This window comes from Panthera uncia, chromosome D1, assembly GCF_023721935.1.
Source record: "Panthera uncia isolate 11264 chromosome D1, Puncia_PCG_1.0, whole genome shotgun sequence".
NCBI classification, from domain to species: domain Eukaryota; kingdom Metazoa; phylum Chordata; class Mammalia; order Carnivora; family Felidae; genus Panthera; species Panthera uncia.
Genome location: NC_064808.1, coordinates 32,517,345 through 32,532,090, shown reverse-complemented (window position 1 = coordinate 32,532,090; position 14,746 = coordinate 32,517,345).

Sequence of the window (14,746 nt, the reverse complement as noted above, 5' to 3'; positions counted from 1 at the left end):
ACCTTCAATATTGATGTACAAAAATTCACGCTAAACTCTAGAAAAAAAAATCATGACAATTTATATTACTGAAAAGTTTTACTATTGCCTCATGCATTGGCTGTATTTCATTTTATGGCTCCAATGATTTTCATCAGACACCTGCCTCTATTTAGAAGCATATTCCTTTGAGTAACTGCTTTAGAATATGGAAGTCATGGCTGGATCATCTATGCACTACTGCCATCTGCTGGTCATAATTAACACATGTTTATAAATGATTGATAAATAGCATGAAATTAAATCCTTTTGTGGAAAACAGAAGTGAAGGAATCAGTGATTCATCTCTATAGTCAATATTGAGAAGTTCCTTCCCCTTGTATCTTAAATAAGATCTCAACATTCATTTGTATATCCTGAGCTATAGAATGAAGACAGATTCTTTATTTGCCTGATTCCACTTGTTAGCTTCTGGCAAACATCTATCTTCAATCTTGCCACTCTTCCTGATACTGTATACTCCTTCTCAGCAAAGCAGCTTAAACCGCCAGCTCCAGTTGTGTGTGACAGTGAGTGGACAATGCTTTGCTATTGGTGTATACAATAACGAACACTTTTAACAGAATGTTTATTTCTTTTCCTACTGCTTAAACAAATGAAGTAGTGGTCAGTTTTGTTGATAACTCAGACCTAAGAAATAGGAAAACTGGCCAAGAGCTTAAAATTATAAGCCTACCTATAAAATGTCATATTTCTGATTTCAACACAGGTAAGAGGTTCCCTGAGGGACACACAGATTGTTCCAGTAGCACAGACACAATGTGTCCTCATCTATGGAGATCCCAGATGTTTAGAAACAAATCTAAGCTTGAGATGTTGTGGTTTGGATCTTGGCTTAGCTCATGCTTTTGTACAATTCTAAAGTAACCCAGCTCATTGTGGTGAGAGATGTCAAATGCAATACTCAGTTCTTGTGGTTTTGTGACCTATACTTTTCAAATGCTTGATCTGTTCACACTAGCAGTACAGTCCTTTCTATCAGTCTGCATCTCAGTTTACCCCTTGTGAAAGCTTTAACATTGGACTACCACATGATGCTAGAGTGCTGTCTGTGCTCCTTCTAATACAAGGATAAAGTACTCACTGCCACGGGGTAGCAAGTAGTCTAGCACTAAAGCCCAATATGATTTTCTGCTTTCTCATCCTATTCCTGGCATCGATTGTCACAAGTTAGGTCCTATGGTAGGCAATCCCTGAGACTGAGAGAGGTTTAAGATATTTATTAAGCCTTTATTAAAGAATGCCATGGAAGCGAGGCAGAGGAAATAGGATTGAGCAGAGGGAGAATGGCTGGGGCCTTATGCCTGTACTATAATGACTTTCAGTCATTGGCGGTAGACCAGCCAAGGAAGGGCATGCTCTTGGATAAAGCAGTGGTTCTCTGCAACTAAGACAATCCCAGAAGGACTAAAAGCTGAAGGGAGATATGGTGGTGATTATTTTGCCAAAGGAATATGTGTATTTTCAAATAGGTTGAGTCTGTGTTCAGAAATTGAATTAATAACTTAAAGATTTTGATCAAGAAAAATCAATCAAGATCAGCATCCTGTGGCAAAAACTGCTGTTTCTAGGTTAAAGTCTTGTGGGCCCTCAAGTTATTTGTATTGTACTACAGCCCACAGCAATACTTTTAGGCTCTTATATCTTAAATAAAGAGAACTTTTTTTCCCTGCATAAATAAGGGCCACCATATTAGCTTCAGGAAAGAATTTGTCTGAGATTCCTGATCTGTCAATCCAACTGGCATTAACTTTCTCAATCTAGAATTCTCAGTTTTGGTGAGATTCAAAAATATAGTGTCTTTAAATGTACAACACAATTATCCAATATAATAATTACTGTCAAAAGTATATAAAGCTTTTGGGGCACCTGGGTGGCTCAGTTGGTTAAGCACCCAGCTCTCGGTTTCAGTTCAGGTCATGATCTCACAGTTTTGTGGGTTCAAGGCCCGCATTGGGATTGGGCTCTGTGCAGACAGTGCAGAGCCTGCTTGAGATTCTCTCTCTCTCTCTCTCTCTCTCTCTCTCTCTCTCTTTCTTTCTCTCTCGGCCTCTCTCCCACTCATGCTGTCTCTGTCTCTCTCAAAATAAATAAGTCAACTTAAAAAAAAAGTATGTAAAGCTTTGAGTCATAATCATGGTGTGAAGCCTAGATCTGCCAGTTACTTTTGCCATGACCTTGAATAAACCATTGGACTTCAAGCCATTTACTTCAGTATATGCCGTTTTGTTAACTCAGTGTATTAATACCTACCTCCTCCCTTTGTGAATATAAAATAGGAAAATGGATGTAAAGGAACTTTGCCAAAGGTAAAGTGTGACATAAATGCCGTGAGTAGCTTCTTAGCTCTGGGCATGAAGCTCCCTCTTATATCTCAATACATACATCCTAAAGTCAGTTTTCTTTCCTTAGAGTGCACTGTTCTGTGTGTGTATATTTTAAAAAGGCTAACTTATCTCTCCCATTTTTTGTTGTTCTTACTTATCCTAGCCTAAAAATTTCTATCACCTACTTCTAGATGGTGGATGTCCCTCATCTCTTTTCAATTTTTTTAATGTTTTTATTTATTTTTGAGAGCAAGAGAGACAGAGCATGAGTGGGGGAGGGGCAGAGGCGCTCGCGCGCGCGCACACAGAATCTGAAACAGGCTCCAGGCTCTGAGCTGTCAACACAGAGCCTGATTTGGGGCTTGAACTCACAGACCACGAGATCATGACCTGAGCTGAAGTCAGATGCTTAACTGACTGAGCCACCCAGGTGCCCCCCTTATCTCTTTTCAAAACTGACACAGAGCCTCTCCTCTTCACCAGTCTATGCTAGGTGCTAATCTGAGAAATGTTGCTTCTTCATGGGCATATTTCCTTTGTCCACAGCATATGGTTTTATTGTTACTTACGTTCAGGACCCTCTACATCTATAAGGGGTTAATTTTAAAAAATAATGTGTGTATACAACTATGGGGTATTTCAGTTGTTATATTGCTAATGCATGCATCTGAAATATCAGTATACAAATAAAACTAGAATTAAGAACATGAGTAAAGGAGGAACAATTATTAGAGATTTCTTGTTCATTTTCACCCTTTTATTTGGCTATAGTAGAATCATTGCTGCTTTCTGATCCTTTATTCTTAGCCTCGTTCTGTTTCAGGATCAGAGCTTCCCTTCTTTGTCCTGGGATCCATGCCATGCAAGGGAAGGTTGGCCACCCTGAGATGAAAATAAACTGGCACAGACGGGCTACTTGGCTAAAAGCCTCCTGAAAATATGGCTTTTTAGACACATAAACTTTAAGTGAGGAAAATCATAGAAGTGGATAGTTCAACAAAATAGGTTAATCTATTTGCAACCCATTGTCTTTGAACAGAGAGCAGAGGAGGAAATGGACATAGATAGGAATGTTTTAATAGTGAGAAGTGGCAGGGAGATAAGAAGGGACATTATAGAAGATTGAAAGGTAGAGGGTCTTCAATGGAGAATACTTGTCAATGAGGACAAGTCCGTATTTCTACAAAAGAGGCTATAAATTACCTTGACCAGAAGGAAAAAGTTAAGAGCAGATGGATCTAAAAACCGTTTCTTTCTCTCATCTAGATTAGATTTTTTTGATTTCCTACTTCATTGGTGAGTTTAATTTTGAAATAAGGTAATTCTATAATGTCATTCTTTTTTTTTAATTTTTTTGAATATTTATTTTTGAGAGAGGGAGAGAGACAGAGCGTGAGTGGGGGAGGGGCAGAGAGCCAGGAGACACAGAATCCGAAGCAGGCTCCAGGCTCTGAGCTGTCAGCACAGAGCCTGATGCGGGGCTTGAACTCACAGACCGTGATATCATGACCTGAGCTGAAGTTGGACACTTAACTGACTGAGCCACCCAGGTGCCCCTATAATGTCATTCTTATTAAAGATCTGTCTTTTCATAAAAATATTTCTGTGTTTTCTCCAGAGTTTTCTGTTTATATTTATCAGAGTAGATGACTGTCATGGACAAGATCATCTGGGGTTAAATCTGAGGCCTATCCTAAGGAATTCTGGCCTTTGATCAGGGCTTTGGGTTTTGTCAGGGCCTTTTGGAGAATGTGTTCTAATCTGCTAAGACTGTTCAAGCTCTGTGAGAATCATACTTAAATGAAGAAAATGCAGACAATTCAATAATGACCCATCATTGCTTTGCATTTGTTATGCATATGTGTTTTGATGGAACTTCGGAAAAAGAACTCACAGCCTAGGATCTCTGAGAAGGTGCCATGTCCAACTTTGTCTTGACATACCGAACAACAGTAGTGAGCCAATCGTCTTTAATTAGTGGCATTAATGCTCAAAAATAGACAAGTAATAAGCTATGCTTATCAAGACAAGGTCAAGAGAGTGTTATGAATCAGAATTAAACCCCTGGGGCTTCTTCTCATAATCCATATATCTTTTGGAAAGCTGCTTAAATTCTCTATGCCTCGATTTCCTCCTGAATAAAATGAGAATAATAAGTCTTGACTTATAAACTTACACTGAACATGGACTGGGGCTATGAATGTAAGATACTTGGCATAGTTCTTGCCAGATAGTAGTCAATAAATATTGTTATTATTATTAATTATTATTATTATATAATTATAACATTTGGAGTCAAACAGTTCTTAAAGTATTATTCTATATCTTCTAATGTGCAGGAATTCAGACAACTTATAAATCTTTGAGTTAATTTTTACTTAAGGCACCTGATGCAGAAACTGGCAAGTAGTAAAACACTTTATACATATTTGTTCCTTTCCATTTGAAGATAGCTTTGTCAAGTAAACCTCTTTTGAAAAGGGAACAACTCCCCCCTCCCCACCTCATAATATAATATAGCCCCTCTAATAAAGATGCCCCAATTTTTCTTCTAAGGAACCATTCCTATTGAAGTTCTGTATGGTCTGGTTGAAGATGGTCATATTTGGCATAAGATTTGTCACCTTGGTTGGTCCAGGGATGCAAATGTAACTTAATTTGAACCTGTGAGTATTAAGTGTAGATGTCCTTCCAAAGAATGGAGAAGGAGGGGGCACCTGGATGGCTTAGTCGGTTGAGCATCAGACTTCGACTCAGGTCATGATCTCGTAGTTCGTGAGTTCGAGCCCCGCGTCGGGCTCTGTGCTGACAGCTCAGAGCCTGGAGCCTGCTTTGGATTCTGTGTCTCCCTTTCTCTCTGCCCATTCCCCGCTCATACTCTGTCTCTCTCTGTCTCTCCAACATAAATAAACGTTTAAAAAAAAAAAGAATGTAGAAGGAGAAGGTAAAATCTGGTCATATGTACTCCTAGATCTGCCAGGGACATAAGTGCTCCTTCTGTAGAAAGAGCTTGCCTGATAATGAAGCTAAAAAAAGAAGAGAATAGAGTGAAGAGGAGAAAAAGTGAACTGATAATATCATTGGAGGCCCTTGACCCAGGTGTTCTTGAAAAAACTCTTAGCCATTGACTTCCTCATTATATGAGCCAATAATTTCCTTTCTTGCCTATGCCAGTTTCAATCTGGTTTCTGTCTTTGCAGCAACAATCCTTAACAATAAGGAAAGCTTGTGGAAAGTTTGATCAGTATTATAGTTGCCTTCATAAAGAAGGCATCTCCAATTTCAGGATATATTGTGGCTATTATTGCATGTTCTTTTTTTTCACATTTCTAAAATACGACAGAGATTAAGTTAGTGCTGCATGTGGTACCTATATTGTTTTTATTAAATACGTACCTATGTCACCTATGCTGCTTTCTATTTTTCACTCAATTTGAATATTTGGGCCAAGATTGCCATGTAGAATATTGCTTTCAGGCAATAGTAGGCTCCAAATATACTATCAAATATACTTTTCTAGAAATTATGGAATAGATAGAATCTGAGACCAAATTAAATGCTTGATGTACATAATTTTTAAACCAACTGAAACACACAGCCAGAAGCAATAAGGCAAACATAGTGAGCATACACAGGCTCTGCTTTATTAATAGCCAACATGCTTCACAGGTGATTTACAGACATATGAACTTTACTTATCACATTCCTTCAGTTTCTCCTTTATGTCTTAGAAGGTATTTAAGGAAGTTACAGACATGATGTCCCTTTACTTCTATATAAAGGAGTGCGTATTTTGTTCTTATGTATAACCATAGCATAATGATCAAAATCAGGAAATTAATGTAGATATAATCCCATTACTAAATTATATCATATATATAATTATATATATACATATTCATGTATATTTGTGTGTGTGTATATATATATGTATGTGTGTGTGTATATATATGTATGTGTGTATGTGTGTGTATATATATATATATTCATTTTGTGGCCCTCACCACTTTTGTTGACTGTTTTTACTCATTTCTTTGTTTATAAATGTGAACCATTACTGTGTTGTTTTTGTTTTGTTTTGTTTTGTTTTGTTTTTGAGAGAGAGAGAGCACGTGCATAAGTTGGGGAGGGGCAGGGGGAAAGAGAGACAATCTCTGTCTTTTTTTTTTATTTATTTACTTATTTTGAGAGAGACAGAGACAACATGAATGGGGGAGAGACAGAGAGAGAGGGAGACAGAGAATCCCAAGCAGCCTGTGCACTGCCAGTGTGAAACCCCATGTCCATGTGGGGCTTGAACCCATGAAACTGTGAGATCATGACCTGAGCTGAAAGCAAGACTCAGATGCTTAACTGACTGAGCCACCCAGGCCCCCCCGGAAGGAGAGAGAGAGAGAGAGAGGAGAGAGAATCTTAAGCAGGCTCCATGCTCAGCACAGAGACTAATATGGGACTCGATCCCATGACCCTGGTATCATCACCTGGGCTGAAATCAAAAGTCAGATGCTCAACTAACTGAGCCATCAGATGCCCTTATTGTGGTCCTAAAGTTAGATATTTAGGCGAAGGTATACTCAGGGGAGTATCACTTTCCTCCATTTCCTCCATCCTTTTCGCCATGATTCTGTGCACCTCCCAAAGGTAACTGACTTCAATAACGTGTTTTTTTGTGCACAATAAACAAGTACAAGTATATATTCTTATTTCCTCTTCTTGGTAAACACATGTGAAATACTATAGATTATCTTTTACATAAATGGAGGGTGGCGCTCTCATTTTCTTTTTACAGCTGCAGGCTATTCCATCTTGAAGATACATCCTGGTGTTTTAAAAATCATTTTTCTATATATAATCATTCAGGCTGCTTCCAATGTTGTGCACTTATAAAAATGAGTCAATAAACAAACTTGTATATATGTATTTTCATGTTGTTATAGATAAATTCCTAAAGCTGAAATTGCTAGGTCAAAATAGAAATACATATGTAATTTTGTTGATTATTGCTAAATTCCCTTCAAAAAGGATTCTACCAATTTACATTCTCGCCAACAAAGTATTATACTTCAAGCAATCTCTTAAAAGTTTTTGTTGTTGTTGTATTGTATCAAAACAGCTTGAAATTTTTAAAACAATAAAACATTTTTTTAAAAGAAATATATATGCCTTCCTCATACCTGTGAGATTTGATTGTGTGAAATAACAAACTCAGGTGTCTGGAAAATCTTCAATTATCAAGTAAGTATTAGGTTCATTTACTCTATGATTCTTATGGAGTCAAAAATAGGGATACATATAGGTCCAAAATTTTGGGAAAATAATATTTTTGGTCAAAACTCCGTTATTCATAAATTTTAATTATCAGAGATTCTTTCTCTTATTCTGGCCCCTTCTCCATCATGATTCCATGTATAGAATGATTAAGATTTTGAAGTCTGACAAAACTGGGTATGAATTCCAGAGTTTTCATTTATGTCATACTAATAGTTTGCTTACCATCTTTAAAATCTGGGTTTTTTCATTCTATGTAATTGGTTCTAATTATATTTCTTATTATTGTTATGATTAAATAGGATTACCTATGAAATCTTTACATAGAGCATCTGGAATAGGGTAAGCTTAAATTATATTTTTCCTTTTCCTAAAATAGATTGGGTAGATGAGGTTTGATTAAATTTTGATTTTTTAAAAAATTTTGCTTGCTTTCTTTTTGTCAATGAGTTTCATACTTTAAATTACATTTATATCTTTTGTCAAAATATGTTTTCTGTTGCAACACATTGTATATAATTTTACTTCAAGATTTTACAAATGAACCAAAACTGACAAAATCATAGTACATAAATCTTAAGAAAATACTATTTTTAAATGATTCTAAAATATATCTGAAGATATTTTTCTTTTTCTAAAAGAGCATGAGTCATAGATGAAGAACAAACAAAACTGTATTTGGCTCTGGTCTTACAATGAGTGTGAAGAGCTTTATTCTTTACATCTTTCAGTGTAGGTGCAGAGTTCTATAATGGACATTTATTCTCTTTGAAAACTAAAAATAACAGAAAAGCTACATATGCCCAAATGCAGGTATCAGAGGTTAGATGCCAGTTTTTAATTCTAACAAATATTCTGCAGTTTATAACTTAGCAAATTGCATGTCGGTCTTTAACCTTTATTTATACATTCTACTATGCTTCAATGAAAGTGTTTATGAATGTAGGGGCGCCTGGGTGGCTCAGTTGGTTAAGCATCCAACTTCAGCTCAGGTCATGATCTCATGGGTTCTTGAGCTCGAGCCCTGCGTTGGGTTCTGTGCTGACAGCTCAGAGCCTGGAGCCTGCTTCAGATTCTGTCTCCCTGTCTCTCTGTCCCTCTCCTGCTTGTGCTCTGTCTCTGTCTCTCAAAAAATGAATAAAAATTAAAAAATTAAAAAAAAAGAAAGTGTTTATGAATGTCATAAATTAGTGTGAAATTTAAGAGCTGCACTGATTCTAAAATAAAAAGTCCTCTTGTATGAATATGGCAAACAATAACTGGACTGTTTACAAGGACTGTTAGATAAACTGTGTAGGAATTTTATAAACCAAGTTTTTGAAGTTTAAACAGTTTAATGAATCTCTTTATGAAAATATAAATCTCCATCCCTACTCCCATCTTGTGTGTGTGTGTGTGTGTGTGTGTGTGTGTGCGTGCGCTTGTATATAACAGAATTAAACTTACAGGAAGTTTAATTATTCAACTTAATTACATTGGTGTGTCCATTTAGCTTGTGGAAATCAAAGAAAGGAAACTTGCTCATTTATTTCTTTTGTCAGCATGATTTCTGTAAGAATGGTTTCTGCAGGAATCTATCTTAAATATAAAGGTAAAAACTGGCTAATTTGTATTTACTGAGTGTGACATACATTTTTTTCAATATGTCCGAAATTTGGTATTGCATTCAGTGGTCTTAATTTAGCATTGTAGATTAAAGCTGAAAAGATATAAGGATGTAATCTGGTTTAACATTAATAGTCTCTAAGATTTGCATGCTCAAAATATTTTACTTAATGTTTCAGCCATTAAAAACAATTACATATCCATTGATTTACTTACTACCCATTCATTCAGTGCTTATTGAGTGCCAGGAAATATTCTAGGCTCCACATAATTGAACAAAACAAGCAATGATTCTGCGCTGGTGTTGATTACATTCTAAAGTAGGAGAAATCCATCCATTATATATATATATATATTATATATATATATAATATATATATAAATTATATAGCATTTTAGAAGGTGATAGATATTGTGTGTAAAATACAATGTAGAGAAGAGGAAGGAGGAGGTTTGGGGGTCTTTATGTTATTTCAGATTATTATGAACATCACCTGTTGCCTAGAAATTCATTATGTTCAGGTACTATTTAACTCTTATTCTATTTTTGGCCAGTTATTTCAAATATTATCCAAGATGTGGAAAATCTAAATCCAAAGTTCTACTAACCAGAGATAACTTCTCTTAGCATTTCATGGAATATTGCCAATTTTTGTCCAGAATTTTTTCAATATTTATATTAATTATAATTTGGATTAAAAGTCATTTATGGGTTTATGTTCAGGTTTTTGAATGTGAAATTTCTTTACATAATAAAAATTATATTATATATTCATAAATTCATCAAGACATTATTAAACTGTTTACATGATAATGCATTGCTACTTTCAGCAGAAAAATAATACCCCAAACACATTGTTATTAGAATAAAGAGCCTCCATATTCGTGTGGTCACAAGTTGGTGACCTCCCATTTATGCTAATTAGAGCTCTATTTTATTGCAGCAAGAAACAGGCTAATTTGCATCTTCATTTACATTCAACCCTCTGAAAATGAGTCATGACTTGTGACTCAGAGTTTTCTATTGCTTGTTGCAAAAGCAGTATGGTCCCTTCACAGCTTTCTTCTGGCTGTCCTCTCTGCCTGGAACCCTCTTTCCCTAGATTTAGCTCCAGTTGCCCCTTCTCACAACCGAGGTCTCAACTAATAGTCATCCCATCAAAGAGACTTTCTTCCATGTTATTAGAGCAACCTTCCCCTTGGTCACATTCTCTCGTATTGTCCAGTTCATTTTTCTCAGTTGTAAAGTTGATTTCTTTATTTTGTTCCCTTGTTTATTGTCACCTTGGGCTCCTACATTAGCTCCCTGAGTGCCCAGCCCCTGTCTGACTTGGTCTCCACTATAGCCTTCATCTCAGCTGAGTCTCTGGCACATATCAAGTAATCAGAAATGTTTGTTGAGCGAAGAATGAAAAATGACAAGCACCCTAAAGTTTTCATAGTTAAAAAACCAAGCCGTTAATTTTTCTCCTTAATTTAGTAGTTTCACTGTACTTCTTTTCATTGCCAGATTAACTGCGAAATTAAATTGATACATCATGAAGAAAAAATGCATTTACAATAAAGTAGTATATTATAGTGTAGTATAGTATGGCAAGTTTAATATAGTGGTTACAATTATAGACTGTGGAGCCAGATCACCAGGGCTGAAGTTCTGACTTAGCTACTTACTTGAGCACATTACTTCACTTTTTGCCTTTTTGTTTGTAAAATCAAGATAATAATAGTGCCTACCTCATACAGTTTTTGTGAAGACTAAATGAATTTATTCCCCTGCAGTGTTTATGATAATTCATAGTACATAAGAAACATTTGACAATTTTGGCCATCATCATCGTCATCATCATCATCATCATTATGTGACTATACTTCTCATTCTTGTGATGACCCCTGTGCATAAAATAAAAAAGCACAGGGGTTCCTGGGTGGATCATTCGGTTAAGTGTCCAGTTCAGCTCAGGTCATGATCTCACAGTTTGTGAGTTTGAGCCCAGCATTGGGCTATGTGCTGACAGTTCAGAGCCTGGAGCCTGCTTCAGATACTGTGTCTCTCTCTCTGCCCTTCCCCTGCTCACGCTGTCTCTCTCTGTCTCTCAAAAGTAAATAAACATTAAAATGTTTTTTTTAATGAAATAAAAAAGCACAGGGATGATCCCCACATATCTGGTAAAATTGTGCATAAAAATTCAGGTTGGAGCACTGTTCACATCTTTAATCATACCAGTGCTTCCCTTGATAGTATAACTTTTCAGAAACCCATTTTCAGTGCTATTATAGAGAAATGAAACACTGGGCTATTTCAAAGATGCTAAGTATATGAGTGCTGAAAACTACTTGCTGGAAATTATATAAAACACCAACATAGCACCTTGCCCCCATGTTCCTCTGCTTTGTGGGAATCTTTTTTATTGAAATTGGTCCCCAGAAATATGAAATATTGGAATCAAACTTTGCTAAAATGAATTCTTTAGATATACTCTCTTTTTTTATTTCCAATGCCTGGGTAATGGTGTGAGTCACATTTCTTCTGTGTGATGGCAACTTAATAATTCCCTTGACCCAAACTTAAGCTATTGCCACACTGTGAAAAGAGACATCTTATTACACTTGAATATCCTGTGTGAGATTCCTCAGGCTTCAAATGTGAAGTTATGTCTTAAACACAAAGACCAGATTCAACACCGTAAGGAGAACTGGAAGACCCAGAAAAATTACTGCAAAACATTGGTATGTTCTCCCAGAACTGAGGTAACCTGATGCTTCACATGGGCAACAGTGACTTTGGCAACTAACATTTCAATTTGTTTTCATTTTTATTTATTGAATTATTATTATTATTATTATTATTATTTAATCATGTAAGATTTGTATTTAATTTTTTTCTAAGTTTTTATTTAAATTCCAGTTGTTAACACAGTGTAGTATTAGTTTCAGGTGTAGAATTTAGTTATTCATCACTCATCACAACAAGTGTCCTCCTTAATACCCATCACCCATAAGCCCATCTTCCATCCCACCTCCCTCCGGCAACCTTCAGTCTGTTTTATGGTTTTCCTCTCTCTTTTTCCCCCCTAGGTTCATCTGTTTTGTTTCTTAAATTCTACATGTGAGTGAAGTCATATAATATTTGTCTTACTCTGACTGACTTATTTCCCTCAGCATAATACTCTTAGCCCCATCCACATTGTTACAATCCTAGAGGAGCACACAGGCAGTAACCTCTTTGGAATAGGCCATAGCAACACTTTACTAGATATGTCTCCTGAGGCAAGGGGAACAAAAGCAAAAATAAACTATTGGGATTTCATCAAGATAAAAAGCTTCTGCACAGTGGAGAAGTAATAAACAAAACAAAAAGGCAACTGAATAGGAGAAGATACTTGCAAATTACATATCTGATAAAGGGTTAGTATCCAAAATGTATAAAGAACTTATCAAACTTAACACTCCAAATAAAATAATCCAGTTAAAAAATGGTTAGAAGACATGAATAGACATTTTTCCAAGAAGACATCCAGATGGCTAACAGACACATGAATAGATGTTCGACATCGCTCATCATTAGGGAAATACAAATCAAAGCTCAATGGGATCACCTCATACCTGTCAGAATGGCTAAAATCAACAACACAAGAAACAACAGATGTTGGCGAGGATACAGAGAAAAGGGAACCCTGTTACAGTGTTGGCGGGAATGTAGACTGGTGCACTCACTCTGGAAAACAGTATGGAAGTTCCACAAAAAGTCAATTTTTTTTTTTAATTTCATGTGTATGTATAAATAAAATTTCTTGCACAAGATAGCTTATATTGAAGTTTATGCTTCATCCTAATAATGGACATTCCTGAAATATAATTGTTGAAAGTTCTGGATTTAGATGGAAAATTAACCCCAGTGCCATAGGTCTTAAAAAAGGCTCCTTGCCTCAAAATATAGCCCCTGATTTAGTCTGGGGTCTTAAGCTTCACCATAGAATTCTCACTTTCTTACTCTAAAACTCTTAACACACCTAGCTGACAAATATATAGCATAATAACTCTGCACACATTAATATTCTCCTCATAATGTTTTCCTCATTTATACCCACATATATTCCTGCCTTTAAAGAAATTACTCTTTAGTAAGAAACATGTAGACCAATAACTTTCTTCAAACGATAAATGGCAATATAGTAGCAAGTAATAGATGGTATTTGCAAAGCATTACAGAAACTAATATAGTACCATATAAAGCTTACTTAAGTTAATAATTCCTATAATCATGTTTGGTAATACTAATAATCTCAATTTTACAGTGAAGGGAATTGAGGCACAAGGGGTTTGAATTGCTTAACTAAGGTTATTCAGAAAGCAAGTGGTGGAGCTGGAATTCTAACCCGGGTAGTATCTTGACTCCAGGGCCCAAACTTTCAACTACTTTACTAAAATAAAGGGTTGAATATAATTCTGTGAGGACAAAGATAAGTAAGATGCACTTAAGCTTTTGGGTGAGATGCAGAATAGAGAGCTTTCAAGGAGAATGAGAAAAGATATGACATTTGAAATGAATTTTGAAGGATGCATAGTTTTCCAAGCACATGGTCAAAGGATGGATATTTCAGGCAAGGAGCAAAAGCAAAGAAAGAGGGATTGATGGTAATTGAAACTGTTGTAAACATTTATTTGCCTCATGAATAATGGTCAACTAAACCAGTCTTGAAAGGCCAATGTGATCTTCCCTTAACCTAAGTGTCTAGTCCTGTTTTTTTACCATTGTCTTCTGCTATTTACTTTACATGTTGTAATGTGTGTTGCTTCTTTTTTTTGTTTTTGTTTTTAAAGTGGTGAGGACAGATTTTGTTTGGTAATCCTATTGCAATAGGGAAAAGAGTCCAGTGTGAATCAAAGTCGGTGTTGATGGGTACCGCAGTGTTTTATTTATTTATTTATTTATTTATTTATTTATTTATTTTTAATTTTTTAAAATTTACATCCAAATTAGTTAGCATATAGTGCAACAATAATTTCAGGAGTAGATTCCTTAGTGCCCATTTAGCCCATCCCCCCTCCCACAACCCCTCCAGTAACCCTCAGTTTGTTCTCCATATTTATGAGTCTCTTCTGTTTTGTCCCCCTCCCTGTTTTTATATTATTTTTGTTTCCCTTCCCTTATGTTCATCTGTTTTGTCTCTTAAAGTCCTCATATGAGTGAAGTTGTATGATTTTTCCCTTTCTCTGACTTATTAATTTCACTTAGAATAATACCCTCTAGTTCCATCCACAAATGGATGCAAATGGCAAGATTACATTCTTTTTGATTGTTGAGTAATACTCCATTGTGTGTATATACCACATCTTCTTTTTCCATTCATCCATCGATGGACATTTGGGCTCTTTCCATACTTTGGCTATTGTTGATAGTGCTGCTATCAACATGGGGGTGCATGTTTCCCTTCGAAACAGCACACCTATATCCCTTGGATAAATGCCTAGTAGTACAATTGCTGGGTGGTAGGGTAATTCTGTTT